At 48.2% G+C, this 27,377-nt stretch overlaps 1 protein-coding gene across 8 annotated transcripts in view; it reads right to left on the bottom strand.

Moving 5' to 3' along the window:
* The window catches only part of SGSM2 (small G protein signaling modulator 2), a 145,499-nt gene that overhangs the window by 116,327 nt on the left and 1,795 nt on the right, over window positions 1-27,377 (bottom strand). Inside the window, exon 1 of one of the 8 annotated variants that reach the window (XM_043530912.1) lies at window positions 10,203-10,206. The exons of the other annotated variants lie outside the window; for them this stretch is intronic. The gene's annotated coding sequence lies outside the window, so the exon portion shown is untranslated. Of the gene's footprint in view, window positions 1-10,202; window positions 10,207-27,377 lie in introns of those variants that run through there. 8 annotated transcript variants of the gene reach the window in all.

Genomic DNA, 27,377 nt, shown 5'->3' with positions numbered 1-27,377 from the left:
TATTTTCAAGGGAGGCATGCAGGGTTTTCACTGTGCAGCTCCCACAGATTCAGAAAACAAAAACAAAAACCCAGATGCTCCACAGCACACACCCACACATGCTGCTTTGAAATTCTTTCCCCTGAGATCTGCTAGAAACAGACTTGGGAGAAGATTTCGTTCTAAATGCAGGGAGTTTGAAATAAAGTGATAAAGCAGGGTAACATTTGTTCATGGCTACATTCATACATACGATTTTATGTTTATACATGCAAGGGAGGCAGCGAGGCCTAGTGGATAGAGCACTAGACTGGGACTAAGGAGACCTGGGTTCTATTCCCATTGGCCTGCTGGGTGAGCTTGGGAAAGTCCCTCCTTGTGCCTCAGTTTCCCCCTCTGCAGAGGGGTCCCTCCTTTGAGGTCTGTGCATGAAAAGCCCTATATGAGAGCTAAGGTCAGACCAGATGATCATAATGGTCCCTTCTGACCTTAATGTCTATGAGTCTAAGTATTACTATATACTGACAAAGGTAAACATTTGGCATGGAAAACTTGTTCACGGAAAGTTTTGGTGTATTCTTATTACTGGCACCGAGACCAGGGCCCCATTGGGCTAGGTGCTGTAGAAACACCGAGTAGCTGACAGTCCCTGCCCCAAAGACCTTCCAGTCTAAGCCGAGATGATGAATAGTGGAAGAAAGTAGCATCTCCGGTTTTAGAGAAGAGAAACTGAGGCTCCACATGGTTCAGTGATTGGCTCGAGCCCATGCAGGGAGTCTGCCACAGAATTCAACCCAGATCTCCCGAGTCCCAGTCTAATGCATTAACCACAGCACCATCCTCTCTCAGTGTAAACAGCCTTGTGGGAGAGTTAAATGGGCAAGACTGCCTCCCCTCAGTGCCGTTAATATTATACCCTGGTCTCCTTTTATTTGTCTATTTCTACTACTTTACACATACTTATGCTTTTATCCCCATGTGCACAATTCCTCCCCTTAAAAGCCAGGCAGCAATCCATAATTTCCTCCTAAGTAGATCTCACTTCACTCCTAGGATGTGCAATCACCTTCCACGTAGTCAAAGAGTCATAAAACCACTTATCTGCCATTATTTGCTCAGCGGTGGAAAAGGATGAAATGGTTTAATGATAGGCCTTCACATCTGCTGGAACATATGTTAGCTCGCTTAAATGCCAGTCATAAAAGAGGAGGAGGATTTCAGGTCAGGAAAACCCGATGTCACCAGGGATCGAAAGCTTGGATTTTTAGACCCAAGGAAAAGGTGCTGTTCTGCTCAGCATCCTGGCAGCCAGCTCACACTCCTCTTTGCTTTCGGAGTCCTCAAAACTCGGCTCTTGCTACTTGTGTGATCCTGTCCCCTCCGTTTCTCACCATATCTGTAAGCCATACACAATCCCATAGGTGCCCATGTATTCCTGGAACTCCAGGTCAGCCAAGCCTCCTCCCTTTCCCGGAATGGGGCAAGGACTGTCTCTTTGTTATGAATTTGTACAGCGCCTAGCACAAGGGGGTCTTGTGGTCCATGACTGGGGCTCCTAAATGCTACCACAATACCATCAACAAACAGGCTATGGGAAGCCTGTATAGAGAGCGTGGAGGCATTGTGGCTTCTATAGCAGACGTTTCTTTCCAGCGCTGCAAAACTTTCCAGCAAATAAGCTACACAGAGAACACAACATGCTCCGGTCCTCCCCTCTGTGAGTGAGGAATAATCTGTCAACTATGGCAGGAGAGGGGCAGCCATTAATACAGCTCAAGGTCAGCACCTCGGCTTTGGAGGGAAAAAGATCGCTCCTGGGTCAAGCAAAAAATTAAACTCAGCTTTGGTGTGGGTCTTGTTCTTGGCGGAATGTTAGATGAATTTTACAACTGATTAAATTGACCTTCTGCCTGGAGGAGCCGGGTTCCACCAGGAAAGATACATTTTGCCTGCACTGGGGTAGGGGTACGTGAACAATTTTTTTTTTTTTTTTGGGGGGGGCGGGGTAGGGGGTTGCGGGAAAGGTTTGAAAGCAGGAAGAGAAATGCAGGTCAGCTAGGAATTGGGAGGTTCCTGAGGGCCAGGCTTATAAGACGCAGAGGTGATGTAGCATATAACGGAGAAGATTAGAGTCTATAGATTTATCATAATTGTTAGTTGTAGTGCAGTAGTGCCAAGGAGTCCCAGCCATGGACCCATACCCCATTATGTATGGCACACGACAACTACAGACCAAAAAAAGATGGCCCCAGCCCCAGAGGACGGACAAACTAAGTAGCACTTTCCTTAATCCAACAAGCATTTTGGAGAGTGTGGTCTCTTTGGAGCAAGGACATTTCTCTGGGTTTATAGTGCCAACCATGTGCTCAGCACGAAGACAAAAATAATCTCAAATCCAATAGGATCAGAGCTGGTTAACTCAGAATGAATATCTATCCAGACAGGTGGACGAAGTAGATCTCACTGTCATTTGCAAGCAATTTAGGCCTAGACCCTCAAATGTATTGAGGTTCCTAACTTCCATGGATTCTTTACACTTTGGGAGGCTAGGCATTTTCTCTCTCTTCAAAATGATGCATGCCTGTGTCATTCTCTCTCTGCCCCTTATCACTATCACATCAGAGTGCCTCAAAATCTTTAATGTATTTAACCTCACAACATCCCTGTGAGGCAAGAAGTGCTATTCTCCCCATTGTACGGGGGCGGGGGGGGGATTTGAAGCAGAGAGAGGCTTAGTGACTTGACCAAGGTCACACACACAGTCTGTAGCAGAGCAGAGATTTGAACCCCGGTCTCTGGAGTCCCACGCTGGTGCCTTAACCAATGGACATGCCGTTCAATAGGCAGGAGATGCCTGTAGCCAAACAGTTCTGGGATCCAAAATAAAGGGCACAGATGGTGATAGCGAAGGAGAAGGAGAAAGTTCAGAGATTCTAACAGTGCTCATTGAAGGGATACGCTTCTATGAAGTAGTGGCCTGGTTTAGCAAAGAAAGGGGTGAGCCAAGGTCACAAAGGCAGTCTGGGTAAATCCCTGAACACCTCTCCCTCAGCATCCCTCCCCGTGCCAAGGGGATAACGGTCACTTGGCTAGCAGGGGGTGTGATCAGGGGCGATGGCACAATTTATATGAGTGGGGGTGCTGAAAGCCAGAACCAAACGGTAAATGCTGTATATGATGGAAACCACTTCAAGCCAGGGGGTGTGGCAGCCCCCCTACTTTCAGCACCTCTCGGGGAGGTCACGTTTGGAAAGAGTTTGGGGGATGAAGCATGCCGTGCGAGTGCTAAGCATGAACTGGGACATGGAAAGCCAGGAGTTCACTCGGGGAGGACGCGCGTACAAATTCTGTGCTTTTCCTCGGAGACCGTCCACTCACCCCCTAGGGACACCAGCAACCTGGGCCAACATAACGTCATTGCTATCGGACAAAGGAGCAACTCGAAGTATACAGAAGGCACCAGGCCATTCAAGAGCACATGGGCTCCCCATATGACAAAGAGCCACATTGCAGCACATGGCGGGATAGATTTACTGGGCTGTCTTGCAGCACGTCCCTTCCCTTCCCACCCAGCCACCACCGGACGTGTTGGTTAAAAACAAGGGGGTGGGAAAGGCAAACAGCACAACAAGAGACAGTCAAAACTGATTGACTCATTGATATATTGCTAGTCCGGAGCTCTGACTCTGTGCTTCATCCTTCATGCACGTACAGCAGATTCTGCTCTGCAGCCACTCATCGCACAGGCTGCGTAAGGGAACGGGAACCTAGTGCCATCCTCCCAGGGGCCCACTCTCCAGCTTCCTTTATGGTGCAGTAATGTATCCGTCAGCAGCTCCCCCCCCCGCCCGCCCCCGTGGTAAACCAACACAAACCAGTCGAGGCACCAACGCCAATTCAAAGGAAAGGGGAAAGCGAAAGCTGGAGACAACAGCATGCAGTAAGGTGAAGCATTGTGCTCAAGATTAGGAATCCTAGGCTGGTTCCTGGCTCTGCCACAGGATATGCTGTGTGCCCTTGGGCACATCATTTAACTTCTCTGACCAGCCATGTAGCCCTGTGCAAAATGAGAATAATGCCACCAGCCCAGAGGAGGTTGGAGCACTGTTTTGACATTAGCATAAAAGGGATATGTATTATCAATATTTATTTTGATTGAACAGGGGCTGGCTTTTAATGTGTGTGTACAGTGCCTAGAACACTAGGGCGCTGTCGGGGTCTCTAGACACTGCTGTAATACAAATACTAATGCATACAGAAGCATGCTGCTCACCGCTAGCTTAAAAAATGGTTGAAAACTCAATTCCTTTCCAGCCCAAGAGCCCAGCTGTTCCGCTCCAGAGGGAATTCAGCAATGTAAATTCAGACCCCCTGAAAACAGGGGGTGAGGGAGAAAACTGACCATGTGCCACAAAAGTAGGTTCTCCTAAGAGATGCTGCAATTACCTATCGTTCCATCTGCTTCCCTATCTAACCCACCAGGGCTTCCTCGACCTACCGCTGCCGGCTGAAGTGCATCTGCCTCATGACGCTCATTTATCACGCGTGAACGCAATCCTCCCTAATGACGCGGGGCGCGGGTTCGGAGCCACAGCATCAGTTGGGCCTGCTCTAGAGGCAAATCCCCAGTAACTGCTGGTTTTGCTCATTTCTGAATCGTGATGAACAAGCTAAGACGCATTCCCCAAATAAAGCCAATACAGATTTTATCACAAAAAGGTGGGCCCGCTGTGGTAGAAGACTTAACCACCTATCACCCCCTTCCCCATCCACACACTGGCGCAGTATCGTGTTGAACCCACAAATAATTTTCCTACCCAGCGTGTTGGAATCTAGGGCTGCTACTAAAAAGAGAGGAGCATATGCTCCCCTTCTTCCCCCGCCGATACGCTCAGCACAACTACTGATTTGTCAAAGCTTCATGTATTCTTCATGTATTACCCTTCTCCGTCTTAGCTTTACAGGGGAAATATTGGTCCCAGAAGACGGGAGACGGACAAATACTGTCCCCCCTTTTCAAGACAGGTACTAAGAGGAGCCGGGGAATTATAGGCCAGTCACCCTAACTTTGATACCGATTTAGGCCTTTTCAGGTCCGCACTGGCATGGAACAGGAAATAAAACCATCACACTGGGCTGATGATGAAAGCAGACGAGCGATTAGTCGCCAGCCCAATCAGCGGCATTTCATAAGAACGGCCAGACTGCGTCAGACCAAAGGTCCATCTAGCCCAGTGTCCTGTCTTCCAACAGTGGCCAATGCCAGGTGCCCCAGAGGGAATGAACAGAACAGGAGATCATCAAGTGATCCATCCCCTGTCGCTCATTCCCAGCTTCTGGCAAACAGAGGCCAGGGACACCATCCTTGTCCATCCTGGCTAATAGCCACTGATGGACCTGTCCTCCATGAACTGATCTAGTTCTTTTTTAAACCCTGTTATAGTCTTGGCCTTCACAACATCCTCTGGCAAGGAGTTCCACAGGTTGACTGTGTGTTGTGTGAAAAAATACTTCCTTTTGTTTGTTTAAAACCTGCTACCTATTAATTTCATTTGGTGACCCTTAGCTTTTGTGTTATGAGAAGGAGTAAATAACACTTCTTTATTTACTTTCTCCACACCAGTCATGATTTTATAGACCTCTATCATATCCCCCCTTAGTCGTCTCTTTTCCAAGCTGAAAATCCCAGTCTTATTACTCTCTCCTCACATGGCAGCCGTTCCATACCCCTAATAATTTTTGTTGCCCTTTTGCTGAACCTTTTCCAATTCCAATATCTCTTTTTTGAGATGGGGCGACCACATCTGCACGCAGTATCCAAGATGTGGGCCTACCATGCATTTCTATAGAGGCAATATGATATTTTCTGTCTCATTATCTATCCCTTTCTTAATGATTCCCATTTCGAGCGCTTAGCATTTGGGGCAGCAGGTGGGTGGCAATGACTTTGCCCGTGGAGGCAAAGAACATCCTCTGTCCCCTACAGGAAGGGCTGCCCATAGAGTGAGAGCATTTGAAAGGGCCATTCAGCAAACAGCCTGTCACGCAAGCGTCCCTCTCCCAACCTTCCCTCTCCCCGTAATGGTCTGAAACAGTGTTGTCCATTCTCATGTTTGTCTTGCAATATCTGTTGTTTTTCCCACCTAAAAGCCCCAGCTGCTGGAGTCATGTGATTATGTGAGACTCTCACTCGGGGTTATTTTATTTATTAAAACTAATTTTCTAGCCCTCACAATTGCAGAGAAAGCCTGGAAACGCAAATGTGGGCACCCTAAGGACTCAGGTGACAGAACACACAAAGAACTATTTATTTCTTTCTCATGATTTGTATGCCAGCCTTGTGATGTATTGAACATTGGGGCTTGGCAAGAAGGGAAAGACCCATAGGATCGTTTGTGATCACTGTCCCACCGTTTCAGAGGGGGGGGCTTTGGACGAGTCAGAAGCAGCGTGGGAAGGAGTGGATTGCGGAGGATTGAGACGTAGTCAGAAGGGGAAGCCGTCGCGAGAGAAGGCCCCCAGCTCTGAGAGTGGACTCTTTAACGCAGCACTTGAAGAGGTTTAGCCTCCCCTGAGTTGTATTTACACCACTGTTGACTTACAAGCTTGATTTGTGCTTGCCTTGGCAGGAAAACAATAACACATATCCCTAACCTTTCCCCTTTGTGAAGTGCCAGATTGAGACCATCTGGATAAACGTGACTAAGCAGGACCAAGCTAGGTGGAAATGAAAAGGCCAGGCTAGCAAGGATGCTTTGTCTATTCAATTTCCATCTGAAGTCAAAGGCCAGCTAACAATGAGCCAATGTTCCAGTTGAGATGGCCCTGGGTGAGGAGTCAGGAGACCAGAGTTCTATTCCAGCTTTGCCACTGACCTTGGGTGAAGGATCTCACTACTCTGCCTCAGTTTCCCCATCTGTAAAATGAGGATAATGATACTGACCTTCCTTTGGTGAAACAGTTTGAGCTCTGTGGGTGAACAATGTTCTCTAAATCCATACTTAAGCCCCTCAAAAACAGGTCTGACCGACAGAGGAGCCAAGTACCGACAAGTGTCGCTGCTGTGAAGGAGACCTGCCAGTGCTTAGCACCTCTGAAAGTCAGCCTGCTGATTCGGGACCACAAATATGGAGCGACACACAGGGTCAATTCCCTGCTCTGCCCCAGTCTTGCTGTGACACCTTGGGCAAATCACACCATTTCTCTGGGCCTCACTTCCCCTTCTGCAATGGGGATAACAGCACTGCTCAACCCCACTGGAGGTCTGGGAGGATAAATACATTAAAGATCATACATTAAAGATACTAAGTCCCGAAAACCAATCGGGGATTAACGCAAGTAAGAAAGGACTCTTGATCTATTTCCTTAAAAGTTCTCATGGGGGCAGCCCCCTGCATGAATTACCCTGACATGTAAACGCCGGTAGATAAGCCTGGATTTGCCCAGCTGACTCTTCTCAAACGTTTTTGAAGCCATGTGTTCAGTAATCCGCATTCTGTCATTATTTGTAGTCCAGCAGTACCTGCTCCGAGGGATCAATCACAGACCAGGGCTCTTATAATCTAGAAGTTATATCACCCAAGGCAGAAAAAAGTTCCAGAGGAATATTTAACCTGGGGTTTACAGAATAACCCCAAGCTCGAGCTGGCAGCAGCGTTGGACCTCAGAGCCCCCAGAGCTAAAAGCATGAGCCACTGCTGATTGTATTACAGGAGGAACTCCGTCAGCTGGTGCAACCCCGCTCCATTCCAGGGTGGTCCCCCTGTAGTGGCTGGTCCACATAAAGTGGTTTCAGACTCTGTTGCTGTCTTCAAGCAAATGGACCCAGTCCTTTAGCTAAAGCAACGGAGGCAGGGGATCCTGGGTTAAAGCCCTGAAGAAAATTCAGATTGTAAGCTCTTTGGAGCAGTGACTGTCATTTTGTTCTGTGTTCATATGGCACAGAGCACAACAGGGACCTGCTCCATGATGAGGGCTCTTAGGCGCTACAGAAAGAGTCACCACCCCCATCTATCCGCAGGCATTGTTATACTGTCAGCTATAGTAGGCTTTTATCTTCTTTTGTGGACAAGCCCCTCCAGGGCAACCAGGACCCAGGCTGTGCCAGTGAGGATTCTACGGTCAGCAGAAAGAGGAGTAACTCTCTGGATCTTTAAGTGAATCTTTTATATCCCCAATTTTCTGCCATTGCCTTTCCTTCAAAAGGGGAGAGAGTTTCAAAGGCAATGGAAAACCAAAGAACACAGCTGATTGTATTTGATCAGATGTTGCTGTGAAGATGAAAAGGGCTTTGTAAGTGCAACTGACTTTCGGGATGATGATAGTGGCATACTTTTGCATGACCGCTCAAAACAATACAAACTCCCTTGCAAAAGGTCCCCAGAGGCCAGCACTGCTGCTCTGAAGATTCCCCCAGGAGATGTAACAGCCAAAAACAACTAGTATTAGATGCTGAATATAAAGGAGATTGCTACATTTTGGTTTCCCAGCAACCCCGTGCATAGGAAACAGGGTAGCGAAGGTTTTCATTTCAACCCCTGGTTAGCTTTACAATGATAGATCAGGTCATAAAATGTATTGACCTGCATTCTTCAGTCTCCCCGCTCTGAAAGCGATAGCCACAGAGGCAGTCATGGTTTTAGCAGGAGATGAGCAAAAGCCAGGGAAGATGGAGAAATCAAGTCACCTTCTATTATGTTCAATACTGTAGGGAAGAGATGGGCTTTAGAGGAATAGAGGACTCATCAGAGCAAGTGTCACTGCGTAAACACACCTCAGTGGGGACAAGAAAAAAGGGGGAAGAATAGAGTTTAAAAAGAGAGAGAGAGACAGACTCCAGATACTCTAGTGGGAGAGGGGAACAGCTACCGCAGTGATTTTATTATTTGAACGGCTGTCGCACGCAGAGGTCCCAATCCGTGGACAGCGCCAAGCCCTGAAAAGCATTCACCTCCACCCTAACGAGCTTTCGGTGCCAAGGCTCATCCATACCCAAGAGCGGTGTAGGGAACGGGGGGGCGTTACAGCAGCATACGGCCACGCCCCCCCCCCCCCCCCCCCCGCAGCCTTCTGTCGGTCAAGCTCTGAGGCCCGAGCAACACATCCGCGCTGGCAGAAGTCCCAGGTAAGGATGTCATTGTACAGGACGTAGCGGGCTTTCACCAGGAGCGCTTGCGTCACTCAGGGAAGGTGGTTTTACTATCCTGGGGAAAAGCCCGGCTTTACAGGCCTAGGCTGCCTCTGCACTCGCTTTGCTTGGCCGGTAGAATAGAATGGAATTACTATACCAGTAAAACGCTCCCGGTATAGACAGAACTTAGAGGGGCCTTCTACCAGCGTACCACTGTATTAGGAGCTATACCAGCACAAGGCACCCTTATACCAGCAGAACTGTGCCCCTGGTAGAGGCTTTTCCAATTTATCTGCTTCATTTTTTTAAGTCACCCCCTACCTAAGTTCCCTCTAAGCTGCGCGGCCGTGCAGCTGCCTTTTAAACCGCGCACAGGGGCTCAGGGCTGCGGCAGGGAGAGGCGCCCCTCCATCGGCCTGGCCCCAGCACGGACCTGCTGCGGCCGGGGGAGAGGAGCCCCTCTCTTGGCCCAGCCCAGCCTGAGCTGCTGTGGTGAGAGAGGGCTGGGGGGAGTCCTCTCTCCCCACCGCAGCCTGCACCCCAAACCCCTCATCCCTGGCCCCACCCCAGAGCCCATCCCCCAACCTTCTGCCCCAGCGTTGAGCACCCTCCCGCATCCCAAACCCCTCATCCTTGGCCCCACCCCAGAGTCCTCATCCCCCTGCACCCCAACCCTCTGCCCCAGCCCTGAGCCCCCTCCCGCACCCCAAACCCCTCATCCTTGGCCCCACCCCCCAACCCTCTGCCCCAGCCCTGAGCCCCCTCCCGCACCCCAAACCCCTCATCCTTGGCCCCACCCCAGAGGCCTCATCCCCCTGCACCCCAACCCTCTGCCCCAGCCCTGAGCCCCCTCCCACACCCCAGAGTCCTCATCCCCCTGCACCCCAACCCTCTGCCCCAGCCCTGAGCCCCCTCCCACACCCCAAACCCCTCATCCTTAGCCCCACCCAGAGCCCCCTCCCGCACCCCAAACCCCTCATCCCCAGCCTCATCCCAGAGCCCTCATCCCCCCACCCCCCAGCCCTGAGCCCCCTCCCCCAGCACATGAATTTTGTTATGTGCACCGATACGAAGGTGATGTGTCACACATCACCTCCATCTTGGGGCACATAACAAAATTCATTCCGCACATGGGTGGAAAAAATTAGAGGGAACACTGCAAATAAGAATTAAAAATACCTAGCTCTTCGACAGCGCTTTTCCATCCGTAGATTACACTGGGACAGAGCCTGTGTCGGCAGACATAGGGGGAAGGTGGAAAACAAGCACGCTCAGTAACACTGCTGAAGCCGGCTGCTCTCACTCTGGCCCCCCACTATCGGCAGGCCCGGGTTGTCTCTGTCTGGCAGTGTTGTTATCCCCATTTTATAGAAAAGGAAAGTGAGGCACAGAGCGGCTAAGTGGCTACCTCAAGCTCACACGACACATAACAAAGCTGGGAACAGAGCCCTGGAGGCCCAACTCCTCACGTACAATCTTCTCTGCCAATGTTTTTATAAACCCTCAACGCTGGTACTAAATCTGAGTGTTACCAATAACTTCATTAACCAACACCTCACTGTTATGCCCACTTGAGACCCGAGTGTGACTTATAGCATGTGTTATACCAGTGGATACATTTATGGGAAATTCGAGCCACATCATGCAGGGCTGACATTGTAATGTCTGAAATTAGGCTCTGAGCATTTAAAAGGGGCAGATTTAGTACCAAGGGCACTTCGCTGATCTAAACATCCAGCAAAGCGGGTCATTACTTGCAGAAGCCTTTATCTGCCTTTGACTGTCTTCAGTTCTTTTTCTCAATTACTCTTATTGCAGTACTACCAAAAAGTGCCAGCCAAGACGGGGGCACCATTGTGCTAGACGCTGTAGACACACACACACACACGTTGTAAAAGACCCCAAAGAACGTACAAGCAAAATAGACAGAGGGTGAGAGAAAAGAAGGGTGGTTGTTCCCATTTTGCAAATGTGGAAACTGAGGCACAGAGCAACTAAGTGACTTGCCCATGATACCACAGAAAGTCTTCAGAACTCAGCCCAGATCTCCCGATTCCCAGTCCGCTTCCAATAATGAGGTGTTTCCAGAGAACTGTCTGACTTCCCTCTGAACCGACCCACCAATAAGATACAGCAAAACATTTTGATTCCCCCTTTGGTTACCTGTATTAAAAGCACCCGGCAATCTCTCCTCAGGTCAGAGGTCTGAGAAAATAATTACACATCGCCGCAGAAGGCCATTTCCAGCACAGCCTCTACTCACAACAGCGATTTAAAGGCAGAGCGAGCCTCACAAATGTTCGGGGGAGATTGTGAACCTTAATAGGAAGTGCTTTCAGGGCATGAAAAGCAGACGATAAATGTCAGAAGCCGGAATACATTATTGGTCGTCGCCACAATTCCCAGAAGCTCCAGGGGCAGGGAACCAAGACAATCTCTTCTCTGTGATCCGAAGAAACAGTGTTGTTGGGTTTTTTTAAACGCTAGAAATTGGAGAACATTTCTAGATAGGGAATTATTCCGTCCTCTGCCATGCGGTCTGCTGGCAGCTTGAAATCAGGCTTTTCACACCTAAACCCGTACAGACACCCATGCAGAGACTCTAGAGAAGATCTGGGCAAACCGTAAGTTAATCTTGTTACCAGAAACATTAGCCCCTTTCCCGCCCCCACAGAGACCTGTTTAAACTAGTGAACCGCTCTGAATCCAGCAGGACTTGGCATAGCAGATCCAGGCTGTAGGCTCTAGCAGGAGAGAAGGTTGGCTAGCAGGGAGGGATAATCTTGCAGTTCGACCAGCGTTTCTCAAACTGGGAGTCCTGACCCAAAAGCGGGTTGTAAGGCTACTGTGGGGGAGGAGGGGTGTTGTGAGATCACAAAAAAAATTACCGGGACGAGAGGGAGAAATATAGGTATTACAATCACTATGGGGAGGCAGAGATGGATGCTGCTGGCGGTGACTCTGCCTGCAGAGCTGGGCTCCCAGCCAGCAGCCGCCGCTCTCCAGCTGCCCAGCTCTGAAGGTAGCCAGCAGCAGCGCAGAAGGAAGGGTGGAAATACCATGAGTATGCCCCTGTGAGTAATTTGCTATCACAGGGGTCGTCACAGCCTGAAGTATTTTCAAAGAGGGGCCCAGCAAAAAAAGTTTTCGAACCCCTGGTTTGCTGCATTGGACTGACCAGCATGAAATTTGGGTTCAGGTCCTGGCATGACAACAGATGCCCTGGGAGTATGTCACACTCCATTTAAACCCAGATCTGTGGGACCCAGGATGGTGGACTGGGTGTTTCCAAGCCCATACTAGGCAGACCTTCTGATTCAGGTCTGGGGCTTGAGCTGGGTCCACACTGCGAAATGACAGGGAGTGGACCAGTCACAGCAGTACTTGGGCTCTGACCCACCCGCCCAGCAGCGTCCCAGGACCCTGGTCCTGAGTGCTGGCTGAGCCGAGTCAGATTGATGTATGTGCGGGGGGCGGGAGGGGGGAGCGGGGCTGGGCTCCAAGTGAGTCAGAGTGTGCAGTGCAGACATATCCTGTGCGACCCTGAGCAGGTCACTTCATCTCTCAGTGCCTCCTTTGTAAAACAGGGATAACGCTTTAACCTCACCATGGTAACGACTGTTAGTGCTGACGGACTGCGGTGATGAGAGCACCGGCAATGAGAGTTTTGGCTTCCTGTGACTGCTACTGACTCAGAGGGGCACTGTGGGCAGATCATTCCAAGGCTGAGCACCCACAACGACAGCTAAATCAGGGGGAGCGGAGGCGCTCAGTCCTTGTGCCTCGGTTTCCTCACTCACAAAATGGGAATGTTACTTCCTGTTACAAGGGGGCAGCATGGCTCAGTAAATAGAGCCCAGGACTAGAAGTCAGGAGACCTGGATTCCCCTTCCACCTCTGCCACTGACTTGCTGTTCGCTCTTGGGCAAGTCATCTAAACTCTCTATGCATCTGTTTCACCAGCTATTAGATAAGGAGGATGCTCATAACTTTCCTGCTCGAGTATAGCACTTTGTAATCTAGGGGTGAAAAATATTACACAGATGCTCTGTAACAGGAATATTAGCACTCACCTCTGAACAGGGACTTTAGATCCCTGGATGAAACGTGTGTGTCTGTGAGCGCACTGTATTATTATTACACATCATCGCTCTAATCCACCCCACTATCTAACCCTCCGTCTAGCTCTATATCCTACCTCCCGCAGTGGCCAAGTTCTTCAGAGGTAAGTGAACACCAAACATCGGTCTAAAGGATGGTTTTAAAGAAGCGTTTACTAAACCAGCCCTAAGCAGGAATGTCTCCAGGGTTTTGTTTTTAAATCCAACAACAAAACAACTCTTAAAAACCCTGCAAACAAGGTAACCATCCCAGCCCCTGCTAGCGCACAAGATCCAGACTACTTATCTTAATCGAGGCGCTATTTTGACAGACCTTAAAACTGCTAAAGCTTAGACGTTCCTTGACGTCTAAGGGCTGGACTCTGCACGCCCATTCACACGTGAGTGCACGAGCAATCTGGCGGGCACGACTAACGGTTTGCAGGACCGGGGCCGACATTAGGGGAAGACAGACATAGCTAATCGTCTCCTGGAAACAGAAGTCTGGATTTTTAACTCTCTGCACCATTTTCTATGCTGTTTTCTCGCCCCCTTTTAATTTCTTCCTCTTTTCTTCCTGCGTTCGTGTCTTTCCTGCTCAGCATCATTGCCTACCCCAACTGATATGCCACAGCAGCGGGTGTTGCTTTGGGCCAGGTCTGTGACCCAGTACGATGCCCACTGAGGACAACCAGACCACCCACGTGCTCTAACTGAGGCATGTGCTTAAGTGTCTTGTCGAGGGCTGAAAAGTGCTCACACGGTCCCTTCTGTGACCCAGCCACAAGACAGAAGAGCTGCTGGAAGTAAAGGTGGTTACCTGCAATACCTCGAACTGGCAATCACTCCCCTCCGAGTCTGAGGGCAGACGTCGCACTCTGGCAGCAGGAAACACACAGCCCTAGGGGGGCTTTCCACACATCACTCAATCTGCACGTTTCACCTCGTCACCCTCCCCTGTGCGCCATGCTGGCGCTTTGCTTTCTATTGAAGGCCCCCGGAGTCCCTCCATCATTCACGATTCCTCATCGCTCCCGAGGCCTCGCACAACTCGTCCCCTGGCAAGCAGCTAACCCTGCCCTGATCCCTTGACGACAGCGGGCTTGAGGATTTCCACACAGAGAAATCTACTGATTGTCATGGCAGTGCTGCCAGCCCACTTCCGCAGGGAGGTGTCTTGGCCCAACAGAGGGCAGCTGGCCCACCGTTTGTACCCTTTAAAGGGAGGGTCCGAAACCGGATTTGCTAGAAATGAACATTTCCGGACAATCTAAAGTCTCTTTTCCCTGGAGCTGGGGAACGCAAGTGGCTAAGGCCCGGCTCCTGCAAACACTCACATGCTTCACTTCATCCAGGCGAGCAGCGCCACTGAAATCACTGGAAGCCAGTACAGGATTAGAAGTTTGCTCGGGCCTATTTTTAAAGCCCGACCCAAACCCCTCCAGATCACGGCCAGTCCAAACTGGATCCGTGTGTCATGTTGTTTTCATACCTGACCCAAACCCGACACTTGTAGTCAGGTCCTGTCGTGTTCCGGTCCGGGGCCAGCTGCCAGGGTCTAACCACTGGCCTGGACTCCATTTTCTTGACTTTGTTTCCTCCATGGAGCCACCGGGGTAATTCCCCCCCCACCCCTTTCATCTTCCCACAGCCTGTTCCCCAACCCAGCGAGCTGACCGCTCCCCACGCTGGCTCAGCACCATGCACCGAAGGGCAGCAGCTCCCCCCAAACCCGAGTCAGTGCCGTTGCCTCAGGTTTGGGGGTCAGCCCCCGGCGGGGGGGCTTCCTGCTGCCCCGTGCCCACAATCCTCCTTCGGCCGCCTCCTGCCAGCTGGGTCGGCGCGGTGGCGACTGTGTGCCCCATTCCTGCCAGTCACCACCACCTTGCTGTGTCCCGCCCGCGCTGCGGAGCGAGAGGCCCTGCAGCTTGTTGGCACCCTCCCTCCGCAGTGCACACAGCAAAGCAAGGTGCCGGCCGCGGGCAGGAACAGGGCACACAGCTGACACTGTGCCGACCCCATAGGCCGGAGGAGGGGATCGGAGAAGACCTGGCCCGAGCCAGAGCAGGTTGGGTCCCACTGGCTTCAGGTCGGGTTGCAAGGGTCTGGATCAGGGCCTTACTTAAATAATTACTTAGCACTGTCGGTAGCCTTGTAGATCCCAAAACAGGCCTGGTGCCAGTAGGGTGCCATGTACCCCACACTTGTGTTTGGGTCACTAAGACTGAATATGAACACAGCGTATGACCAAGTTGCTCGTCTTGTTTCCCACAGCTGTGACAAGTCTGCTTTTAAGAGCCATGACACAAACTCCACTCACACTAGGCAAGTTACAAGCAGGTTAGTGCTCAGATTGGAGGGCTCCAAAGATCGCCGAGGTGCTGCAGGAAACGGGCTTGGTGATTCAGTAGGGGACACTCCCCCCATACATCACGCCAGGGTGGAGGGCTATCACAGGACGCTGCAGCGTTGCGGGTGCTTGGGACAAAACCCAGACCTGGGCTTCTGGTCACTTGCTGTTGTCTAAAATCCACATCATTTTTCTTTCAAGAGGCAGCATTTACCCCAGCATCCTGGCCAGTTTCAGCTGGGGTAATTACTGAGTACTCCATCAGTCTCAGTTGGACTAATTCTTCACTTCCTCTGCTCAAGAGCTGCTTGGCACTGCGGGGGGCGATGTCAAACAGATGCCATGGTTCATCCTAGAAGCAGCTGCATTTCAGTGGCAAGAAAAACAATTCCAGTTCCTAAAGTGCTTTGGGATCTTTCAGGAGGGAAGCCGCTAAGGTTATCCTTCTGATATTCGTTTTCCAGCTGGAACGAGAGCTTGGTTTGAGTACAGTCATGGCAAAAGCACCATTTCAGTAGGCAGCAAATAAGGAGCTGGAAAAAGCCTGCTTTATGGGCCTCCTTCTCACAACAGATTTTCCAGCAGAGAGAGAGAGAGAGAGAGAGGTTTGAAACACAGACTTATAGCCAGCCTCGGCATGAAGCCCAGTTGAGTCAAATCTTCAAACTATATTACATCTCTCTCTCTACTAGAGTCAACAAAATAAATTCTTTACCAGTGGAAACACCCGCGAAAAAAGCAAATACATTAGTAAGCCGTTCCAAAAGGATTCAACTGAAAGGTTTTACGGGAAATAAAATATTTATATATATATTTCAAACCACTTGGCACAAAAGAGAACTGAATTTCAATAGATTCAGTATAAGCAGTGAAAAAAAAATATTAGAAGATCATTAAAGTTTGAGGCGATTTAGAAATAATGTGACATGGGAAATGGACTGCTGCTTTAAGGAGCGAGTGAAGGGAAGCAGCCTTTGAGAACGCCCCCATGGAGATGGGTAACCACATTATTTGAGACTGGAGAGGAGAATACAAGAGCAACATGTGTGATGTTAACAGTCAGGCATTAGCAGTTATACTGCAAGCTACATAAAGTGATGCTGCCAGGTTGGAAATCCTACATATGTACCATTGTTGAGAGGCAGCACAATCTAGTGGAAAGAGCACTGGACTGGGAGCCAGGAGATCGGGACACACTTCCTGGCCCTGCCACTGACCAGCTGGTTTGACTTTGGGCAAGTCAGCGCTCGTCTATACATGGTTTAGTGAGGTGTAAGTTTCAATCCACACTAGCATGTTGCACACTAATTGGCCCATGCTGACCCTGTTGTCATACACTAAAAGTTCCCCAGTGCACCCGTGGAACGACATTGACATACACTAGGGAACGTTTAGTGAACTAAAATTTACACCCCTGCGGGGCAGATTAAAGCATGTAGACAAACCCTCACTTTACATCCCTGTGTCTCTGTTCCCCCTCTCACCCTCTGTCGGTCTATGTAGACTATGAAATCTTCAGGGGAAAGGCTGTCTCTTACTCGGTGTACGTTCAGTGCCAATACTCTGGTTGCAGCCTCTACACAGAGTGTGATTAATGATTACATCCACAGAGAACATTATTTAGGTTGCAAAGTTAAGTATTCCAAAGCTAGAAAACACCAGATTTAAGGCTGTCTTTGCAACCTTAATTCTGACCCCTGGTGCGCCCATCCTGTGACTGAATGAAGGAGGGTTCCTTTGGAAAAAATTAGTATATGATAATGTAATTAACGGCTGGACCACAATGCATATGCATAAGGGGGCAGAATTAAAGCTATATTGAAGGTTGTTTCCCCCTCCCCCCTCCAAATTTCATGAAAGATTCATCCTGTTTACTGACCAGTTTTAGCCAAAATTCTCTCAAGGAATGCAGTCAGAGAGTAGACATGGTGATTTGCCTGAGTTTCTCTCTCAGCAAAACCTAAATGGAATTTCTCGGGACAAAGAAAAGGCACTTCTCTAGCCAAAGGCTTCCCCCGCGCTGAATTTCATAGGCTGCAAACAATGGAGGTGTTAGAGCTCTTAAAAAAAATATTGCAAGATTCTTTTATAATGGTAAGTGTTTGGCAACCCACCTACCAGAGTCACTACCAGCTTCCCCTATAATAATATAAACTTAAGTGGATTAAAAACAAAGCTTTTTAAAAAAAAACCCCAAAAAACAGGAAAACTATGGGTGGAACTTTCAAAGGCACTTAGATGATTTAGGAGCAAAAGTCTCACTGAAAGTTACGTAGGTGCCTTTGAAAGCCCCACCCTAACTCTTAAAATCCTACATGATATCTACCTTCAACACTTCCATTTGGCTTGGACCATAAAAATGAACTAGTCAGTTTCACTTTCAGAGTCTCATGCACTAGGCAGATATTACAATGTTTGGGTTAAGACAAACAGGTCACTGATTCGTTTAGTAGACAAAAGTGATTATATTTATATAAACTCATACACTCAGATACAGGTATGAACAAAACCCACTATTTTGCCTTAAACTTCCTGGCTCTCTCTCTTTAAACCCAAAATCTGGACCATGTGCCAGCTTTCCACTTGCCCTGGGCTGTAGTCATCACTTTCAATGCAACGTCAATGGCCAAAGCGCTCATCATACGGCAGTGTCATCTGGAAATACACTGGGTCGTTTCGTGACATGAAAGTTAAAGCCATGGGCTCCATGCTGGTTTTCACTTGCCATCCTTTGAGCTTCTTCCCCCACCTAGTCACCCCCAGCCAAACCACACCACGTAAGCAAGCTTGCTCTGCTTGAGATGCGGTATGGAGGAGGCAAAGCACACCGGCTGTTATATAAAAATAGGAATAATGATACTGATCCCCTTTGTAAACCGCCTTGAGATCTCCTGACATGACGCACTGGACAAGAGCTAGGTGTCACTACTTTGTGAATCCCAGACAAAGAGCGTGTCGGTGTATTGCCTGGGGGAGAGCAGGACATTAGTGATTTCGAGGCTGGCTCGCTCAGTCTGCTGCGTGCAACTTTACTCTCCTGTAATGTTCCTCAGCTGCTCAAGCGCTTAAAAATCACGTGAACAAGGCTCTGAGAAAAGCGACAGCCCCACGTCTCCAGACATCCGGGGGGTAAGCAAAGGAGGACGGCGTGGGCCCAAAACACCCTGCGCCCAGCAGCAGCTCTGAATTCAAACAAAAAGATCCTGGTTCAAATGTAGCCAGCAATTCAGTCCCAGCATGAAGTCGGAGAATCATAGAAATGTAGGGCTGGAAGGGGGTCACCCAATCCAGCCCCCCTGCACTGAGGCAGGACCACGTAAATCCAGACTGTCCCTGAGGGGTGATGGTCTAACCTGTTCTTAAAAACCTTCAGTGACGGGGATTCCACAATCTCCTTGGAAGCCTGTTCCAGTCCTTACCTATTTTTAGCCCATTCATACATGAGGCCAGATAAAAATCTGCCCCGATTAGGTGAGAAGCTGCAGCAGCCTTTTCAAGGCAGCTTCCAGCTCTTGCTTTCATCTAAAGGTCTGTAACGTCTCTTCTGAGCCACGTTTGAGAAGGAACGTTCACGACATCCTATTAAAGGCAGCGGTAGCACCTTCAAATCAGCAGCCCGCTGCAGGCAAGCTTGGAAGAGGGGATCCAGAGAATGTGCACTCCCATTAGCAGAAATGCTGGGAGCCCCTTGTCTCCTGCAGTGCTCGACAGGGTCCTGATTCCCACTGCGAGCAGGGAGGAGAGAGATCACCAGGCTGACGATCCCTTTGATTTCGCCCAGAAAACCCTTCACAAAGAGCTTGATACACCTGTACTTAATTCCGCCTGGGATCAGGCTGATCCGACTCCAGGTCAGAGTTTTGGATGTTTTTCTCCCTTGACTCCAACGCGTCTTGCAGATACTTGCCCACAATTATATTTTGTGCAGACATGGGCATTACATCAGAGGCATTCAAAAGGGCCCTCAAGAAGGTGGGCAAGTATTGGAATGAACTGGTTAATATGTACCACCACGGGCCTCTAGTGGACGAAATCAGAATTGCTCAACTGTGCAATAGGCCTTATACCGCTAACGGTGAACGGGGATTCTCTTTTAGCTCAAGTGGGAGAAGTCTGTGATTCAGGAGCAGGAGGATACTGCTAATAGCACAATGGAGATTTTTCTTCAACTCTAGGAGTAGGGGTTTTTTTTGTTTTGTTTTTAAGGATCTAAATTCATTCCTTGCTGTCACAGTGGTATCCCAATTAAATACGTAACACAGCACAGTAGCACACCAAGTTCCTCGCTGATCACAAATAGAGAAACTGAGGGGCAGAGAGAGAGATTTTAAGTGACATACCCAAGGACAAACTGTAAGAGAACCCAGATCTCGTCTCGCAGATCCCTGCTCTAATCACTAGCCCACACTGCCTTCCGTTCATGTTTGCTCCCAGTATCTCTAGTACCGAAAAGATATGTTGCGGGAAGCAACGCATTTAGATTTTCCATATAATTTTAATATAGTCCATCATAAACCGACAGTGAGAACTTGACTACAATGCTATTTCTCTGAGCGCTAAAGACAAGAAAGCAACAAAGCATTTCAACATTCTCCAGAAAACAAAACAAGACGCCAGACACCTGCAGCTGTTTCCAAAAGCAACATTACAAGACTAAATACAAACCAAAGCTGGGGCCAGCGTATAACAACAGAAGCGAATCCAAGCAGCCCTCACCTCATGGGTACGGTGGATAAATGTGTTTATCCCTAGGCAAGGACGACATGACCTTCAGTGTGATCAAAGAGAAACTCAATCAACAGCATCAGTCGCGTGGGGGGAAATAAGACATTTACAACATAGAGATATGTGCGGGCTGAAACGTCATCAAACAAACAGGTTTAAAAAAAAGTTTTAATGTCTACAGCACTTCCAAAAAGATATAGCAGCAGACTGAACCTCACTACGAATAATACTGTTGTACAGGGCTTTTCATCAGTAGATCTCAAAGCACTTTACGGAGAAGGTCAGTCTAGTTAGCTCCATTTTACAGATGGAGAAACTGAGGTGAAATCACTCACCTAAGGTCACTCAGCAGGCCAGTTACAGAGGTGGGAACAGGAGCCAAGTCTCCGGTGTCCCAGGAGTCCTGAATGCCTAAAATTACCTTATCTACTAGGCCACAAGGCCTCCTGTGTGGCTACATGGCTATTCCTCTTCCAGGATGGATAAAAATCAATCAAAAAAATCTGATTTTTTTTATTTAAATAGGATTTTTTTAATAAAATGCTTTTTGAGGAAAAAGCCTACCTAAAGAATTTTAATTAAGATACATTATAGCTCAAAGATCTCTCATAATGGAATAGGGATTATAAATTCTAATTCTATAGTATGAGACAGTATATTCATGTAATGTTTAAGAAAAGTTTTGTAAATGAGTTTCCAACAGTTCATGGATTAGGGACCCAATCTTATGGGGTTCCGCAGGCTTTTGTATAGATTATTTAGGCTAATCTTTCTATCTACCCCATGGGACTCACACTCAGTCTAGAAGACACCATCAGAGATGCTTAGTTTTGCAGTTCTCTGTTTTTGAGAAACAGTTCTCTGAGTTTTGTGTCTCCAGAGATAACATGCTTGTTAACAGCAAAAATATTTTTAAATAAAAAAATAAATAAATATATAGAGGTGAGAAATAACAGACGTCAACTCTATTGTCCCTCTGCAGATTTGTGTACACAAAGTCAATCCCTTACCTCTCTCTAAAAGTGCAAAGTTTCAAAAAGTTCAATGAATAGAAGATTGCAGGGGGCGGAATAGATCTGGACAAGGAGAAGTCTGGAGATAAATGTGAGGAGCGAGGGACATATGCTTGTTTTGTTAAAATATTATATGTTTTCTGTTAAAGAAAAAAATCCAGAATACATAATGTTGTTGTTTCAGTTAAATAAAACAATGTAAATGTCTGTCTGGTGATGTTCTCCTCCTAATACAACATGGCAAGAAAATGGTCCAAATATTAATGATCATCCTGTTGGAGTGGAGATAGTTCACCTCCCAATAACTTCATAAATATCTGCTTCAATTACCTTTGGTAAATGAAATAACCAAACAATCATTCATTCATTTTCCGCTATAGCTGTAAAACTAATCTGAAAAGTTTTCAAAATAAATCACTGTTTAAAAATGTATAGTGTGTACCTTCTAAAAATGAAACCTACATCTATCTCTGAGTTGTGAAGAATATGTATTAAGGTTATAACCACCAACAAGAATGCGCTTTTATGTAGAAAACGATTTAAATCACTAGTCAGGAAGACTATTTAATCACGATGATCAAATCATTTTGATTTAAATCAAATCTACCCTGTCCTTTTCCCTCTCCTGCTGCCCCCAAAGTTTGATCCAATGAAGACGACAGCATGTTTTGAGCAACACAGCATCATATACTGTAATTTCAGGGGAAGATTGAGGCTAAGAGACATTTGGGCTAGTGGATACAGCACTGGGCTGGGAACCACTATATCTGGGCTCTGGCACTGTTGTGGCTCCTTGCTCAAATTACATCCAGTTTTGTGCCTTGGTTTCACCATCTGTAAAATGGGGATAATAAATACTTACCCTTCTTTATAAGGAACTTAGAGATCTCTAGATAAGAAGGCTATATAATCAGAGCTAAGCATTACTGTTAGAATGATGCTGGGCTTTTCCCCATCCTGAGTATGCAGTGAACCCAATATCATCCCAGCAGAACACCTGTACATTAAAGATGGGCTCCAGTAAAGAGATTCAGGTCTGGGTTTCAAACAACCCAACATTTGTGGCTGTTCAGAAGTGGGGATTTGTCTGGCCTCGTCTAATGGCAGGGCCCCACCTGCACGTTACAAACCATGTAACGGGGTTTTGGATTCCGGCCATGAATCGGTGCCCTTCTACTCTGCCACCTGACCTCCACCGCTTTTCACTCCCGTCCGTCGGACTTTCCCCCCACGTCCATGTAACAGCTGAACAGCTACCGTTTGTGAAGCTACAGACTGCCGGGATCTTTACCATGCCACTGGCACCAAAGCAAATTGCCAGGCGGGGTATCAAGTCTGCGCGAAGAGAGTTCTGCACTGAGGAGCCAAGCTCTGGGTCTTTTGCAAATACAAATCAACACAAACAACAACGTATAAAGCGTTCCCCCGCAGCACTTGCTACTGCAGCTCCTGTCCCATGGGGCTGGGCCCGACTCCCCGCTCTGGAGATCGCGAGCTAGGGTTGCAGCACCACTTGCTCAGATCTGGCCTCCCCCTCGCGCCCCGCAGCCCATCATCATGACAGAGGGGAAGCCAGGCCAAACCTGGGTGGTGCTGTGACCCTGTGCACCAGGCTGCAATGGTTGGGGCAGATGCCACCATTGCAGGATGAATGCAGGGCCGGCTTGCTCTGCCACTCACTCCCCCAGCACCTCCCACCCCCTCCAGGGCAGGAACTGATCCTCGACTCCCCCCCCCCCCCCCCGGGGATAAAAAGAAACAAAACGGAATTCCCAAAAAATAAAATGAAAAGTTATACAAAATAAAAGGCATTTCATGGGGCTCTACTCAGGAGCAGGCCAGGCTGCAGGCATTACTGGGGGGGACGACACATTATACTGCACCTGAACCCCCAGAGGAACGTCCAGGAGCAATAATAGTTGCACTTAGACCAGTAATACCTGGCACTTTCAAAGCACCTTACATAACCTGATGCTAAGTGTGCCTGGAAGGCCAATGCTTTCATCTCTCTTTAGCCCAGGGGGGTTAAGTGACTTGCCCAAGGACACGGAGGGAGGATGTGTCTGAGCTGACAGCAGAACTCAGGCCTTCCTGGTTCCCAGTCCTGCACTCTCCCCCCCAGAACATCCACGTTCTAAGATTGCTTTAGTACAAAGAAGGCAAAAGCAGGGTATTTAGACGGCATTTGACATGCGTCATGCACAGGAGAGGAGAATGGAAATCAGCACAAAAGCCCGGCTGAGGGAAACAGGCAGAGAAGCCAGGCAAAGGGCAAGATACGGGTGCGGCCCAACGACACGCAACCGGTTGCCCAAGACCAGTCATGCTCATAGTTTTCTTACTGCCTTATTCACAAACCGCAAATATGCTGTTGCTCGCACATCAGCTGAGCTGACAGGTCCTTTCCCTCTCTAACGTAGAACTGGCAGGAACGGTCATATCCCAAATGTCCTTATTAATTATGCATAGAAGAGTCTGGGCATCTGTCCAGCTCTGCACGACAGGGCTTCCTGGACCCAACACAAGTTAGACATGCCACAAACAGGCTGTGTCTTAAGACACCGGTTTTATTCATACAGTTCAGAGGAAGAGCAACTGTCTGTTGTATAACAACGGGCGAAACTAGCACCACGGGAGGGCTGGTTTGTCAGGGAAAAGAAAAAGCACGAAGCAGGAACCTTGCAACTCCAGCCCCACTAAGATTCTTAATTAGTTACAACAAGCAAGCTGACTTCGGCTCAGCCACGGCTTCATCACTGAGCCTCGTTCAACGCCCAGTGCTGTCTCCGTATCAATAGAGCCATTTTTCTGGGCTGTCAAGTCAAGATAGTGCTGAAATCTCTCTTATCTCTGCCGCTGTCAAGATCAAAACCGCAGTCAGATGACTGTAATTGGTTGGAGACTATAAGAGTTTTGAAAGGGATATAAAACCTCATGCTTCAGGGCTTAATACAATCTCTTACTAATGCGGGTCAGGAGGAAATCTTCCCTGTGGGCAGGCTAACCCCTAATTGCCTCCTGCAGGGTGTCTTGCAACTTCCTCTGAAACAACCGGTACAGGCCTCTGTTAGAGACTGGATACTGGATTAACAGGACCTTGGGTGTGATCCAGTCTGCTAGTCCCTAAATTCTTATAGATATTTTTATTTAGCTAGTGAAAATATTGATAAATGCAGAGGATGACTAATCACGTGCTAGATTGTTGCCTTTGATAATGGAATATTGTCTATTCCCCGCCATTTCATGTGGATACAATTCTGATTCATGCTGGTTTAACTACCCCACCACAGAATACAGGGGTAATTAACCCCTGGTTCCCCAGATTCCAAAACTGGCCTTTTTAAGCCTCTCCGCAAACAAACCCCTCCCCTCGTGGTCATGCTTTGGACCCAATCCTTGCACAACCGCTGAAAGCGCAGAGAACTGTGGGTGCCCGAAGAACGCAGGATCAAGCCGCCTTAATTTAATTTAAGCAAGAGCGGATCACAGCCGTACAAACGTTTAGGCAAACTACCACATAACGATAAGAAGCGTCATTACGAGACGTGAATGTCCAAAAACATTGTTCCTAAACACAGAAAAAAAACCCACGTGATGTTTTTGTAATACCACAAAGGAGTCGAGAGATTTATAAAAGCTTTATCTATACAAAAGAGTGAGTTACGGCCAGATTCGTAGTTTCATAGAGCTTAAGGGCAAACGGGACCATTAGATCACTCGTCTGACCTCCTGTATATCACAGACCATTAAATTGCACCCAGATACCCCTACATGAGGCCCAGTAACTTGAGTGAGATTAAACTGTGACACAGGCACAGAACAGGAGAGATTGAGATGCCACCAATGCCCAAGGCCTCTGCAACAGCAGGGGATTGATTAGATGAGATATGCCCATATGATCTCAGCAAGTGATCCATACCCCATGCTGCAGAGGAAGGCAACCCCCTCCCATGCCTTATTCCCCCCTCCTCCTCCACACACACACGGTCACAGCCAATCTGACCTGTAAGAAAAATCCCTTCCTGATCCCAGATCTGGTGATCAGTTGGACCCTGGCCCCATGAAGACACAGCAGACAAGCATTTAAGAAAGAGGAAGGTGAAAAAGACCAGAACAGATCAGGCCAATTGTGCGTTGGGGAAAAAATTTCCTTCCTGACCCTTGCAGGCATCTACCTGAAGCATGAGATTTGATTTGATTATAGTCACTATTTTAAAGCAGAGTTATGAGCACATTGAGGGCAATGCAGAGCTTCCTGTTTTCACCCTGGCCCATGAAGGAAGGGAACGAACAGGGGGACTCTCAGACTCCAAGACCAGAACAGACCATACAACCATCCAGTCAGAGCTCCTGTACACACAGGCTGCAGAATCTCCCACAGAAGCTGGATTAAAACCCGCATTCTAAGAAGATATCTCATCTCATTTTAAAGACTTCAAGTGATGGTGAGTTCACCACCTCCCCTGGTAAACTGTTCCAATGTTTAGCTACCCTCGCTGCTCGGAAATTAAGTCTTATTTCAAGGTTGAATTTGTCTCAACTTCATCTTCCAGCCACTGGACCCCAAAATGACCCCTTTACGAAATACACTAGAAACTTTATTATTGCTACTGATTTTACATAGAAGGGGCTCGGACACTGCAGCAGTATAAAACCAATAGATTAGATTACATTAGGTTCAACTCTCCAAAATTTCCTTTCTTGAAGTGGAGGGGCAGCTCGGTAAAGTTTTTGCTAAGAACTGCAGCCGCACTTTGGCCCCACTAGTGCCACCTTTCGGAACACAATTATGAAATGAACTTCAGTAATTTGGCTGGGCAGATCTGATAGATTCTTCGATTGCTTATTTTGCTAAGTCACAAAGGCAACTGTAACAGAAAGGGTTAAACAATTGCAGCTGAACAAAGCCTCTGTTTCCCATTCTTTGCCTCCTGGAGGGAAATTAGATTTTAATTCAATCTGGCCAGAGCTTTATTTTATTTACTCTAGGCAAACTCTTAACTCTATCAGCCTTATTGGCAAATAGATTAAACAAATTCATCACATCAGAAGCGTAATTTTTTTGTTGCAATATTAAACCTGTCACTTAAGAGACCAAAAATCCAGCAGCGACGTCCTGATTTTTCACTGGCAACAAAAGCCGGAGCGTTTGGCCAAAGCGTTTACTTAGATTGTAAAACCTTTGGGGCAGGGACCGTCTTTTAGTTCTGTGTTTGCACAGTGCCTAGATCAACAGGGCCCTGGGCCTACGAGTCCTGAAATAGAAAGAATAAATAGAACTCGCCCAGTGCTATTTCTCACAAACACGATCCTGGATCATGTTCTTGACCTCAGACAGTGACGTTTTACGCTCTCTAAGGCCTGGTCTACACTAGGAAATGAGACTGGCAAAACTACGTCGCTCAGGGGTGTGAAAAATCCACACCTCCGAGCAGTGTAGTGAAGTCAACCTAAGTTCCCATGGAGACCGCACTAGGCTGACAGAAGAATTCTGCAATTGACGGAGCTACCGCCTGTGGGGAGGTGGACTACCTACACTCCCGCTGCCGTAGTTAGTGTCTACACTGACGTGCTACCACGTTTTAAGTGTAGACAAGCCCTAATGTCCCAATCCTGCAAACTCTTAAATGCATAGGAAACTTCATTCATGGGTGTGCGCTCTTCAAGTCAACGGGACAACTCCCACGATTAATGCTAGGCATCTGTCAGGAGCGGCAATTCAGACATTTCTTGGGGGTTAGCGGTGAGAGCAAATTCCAGTCCCTGCTACGAGTAGGGACGCTGTTCTCATCCCCGCTCAGTCCCCCGGCTAGGGAGTCTCCCCTCCCTTTTACCCACACAGTGTCGGTGGACTCCCAGGAGCTCCTGTACAGGAACAGGCCCCTGCCCTCATGTGCCAGGTTGCAACATGGGCTAGCCACCCTTCCGTCTGTATAGTGGGTCAGCCAGGACAAATTTCAGCAGCACTTTGGCCATGCAGCCGGAGCAACGCTCTGGACTGCTCCAGTCGCACTATAGGTAACCTATTTCCCCTTGTTTTTTCCTAACCCCCCCCCCAGATGTTCTTGTTAAACCCTGGA

The sequence above is a fragment of the Chelonia mydas genome, chromosome 17 (genome assembly GCF_015237465.2).
Source record: "Chelonia mydas isolate rCheMyd1 chromosome 17, rCheMyd1.pri.v2, whole genome shotgun sequence".
Lineage (NCBI taxonomy): Eukaryota > Metazoa > Chordata > Testudines > Cheloniidae > Chelonia > Chelonia mydas.
This window is presented reverse-complemented; position numbering and strand designations above follow the sequence as displayed.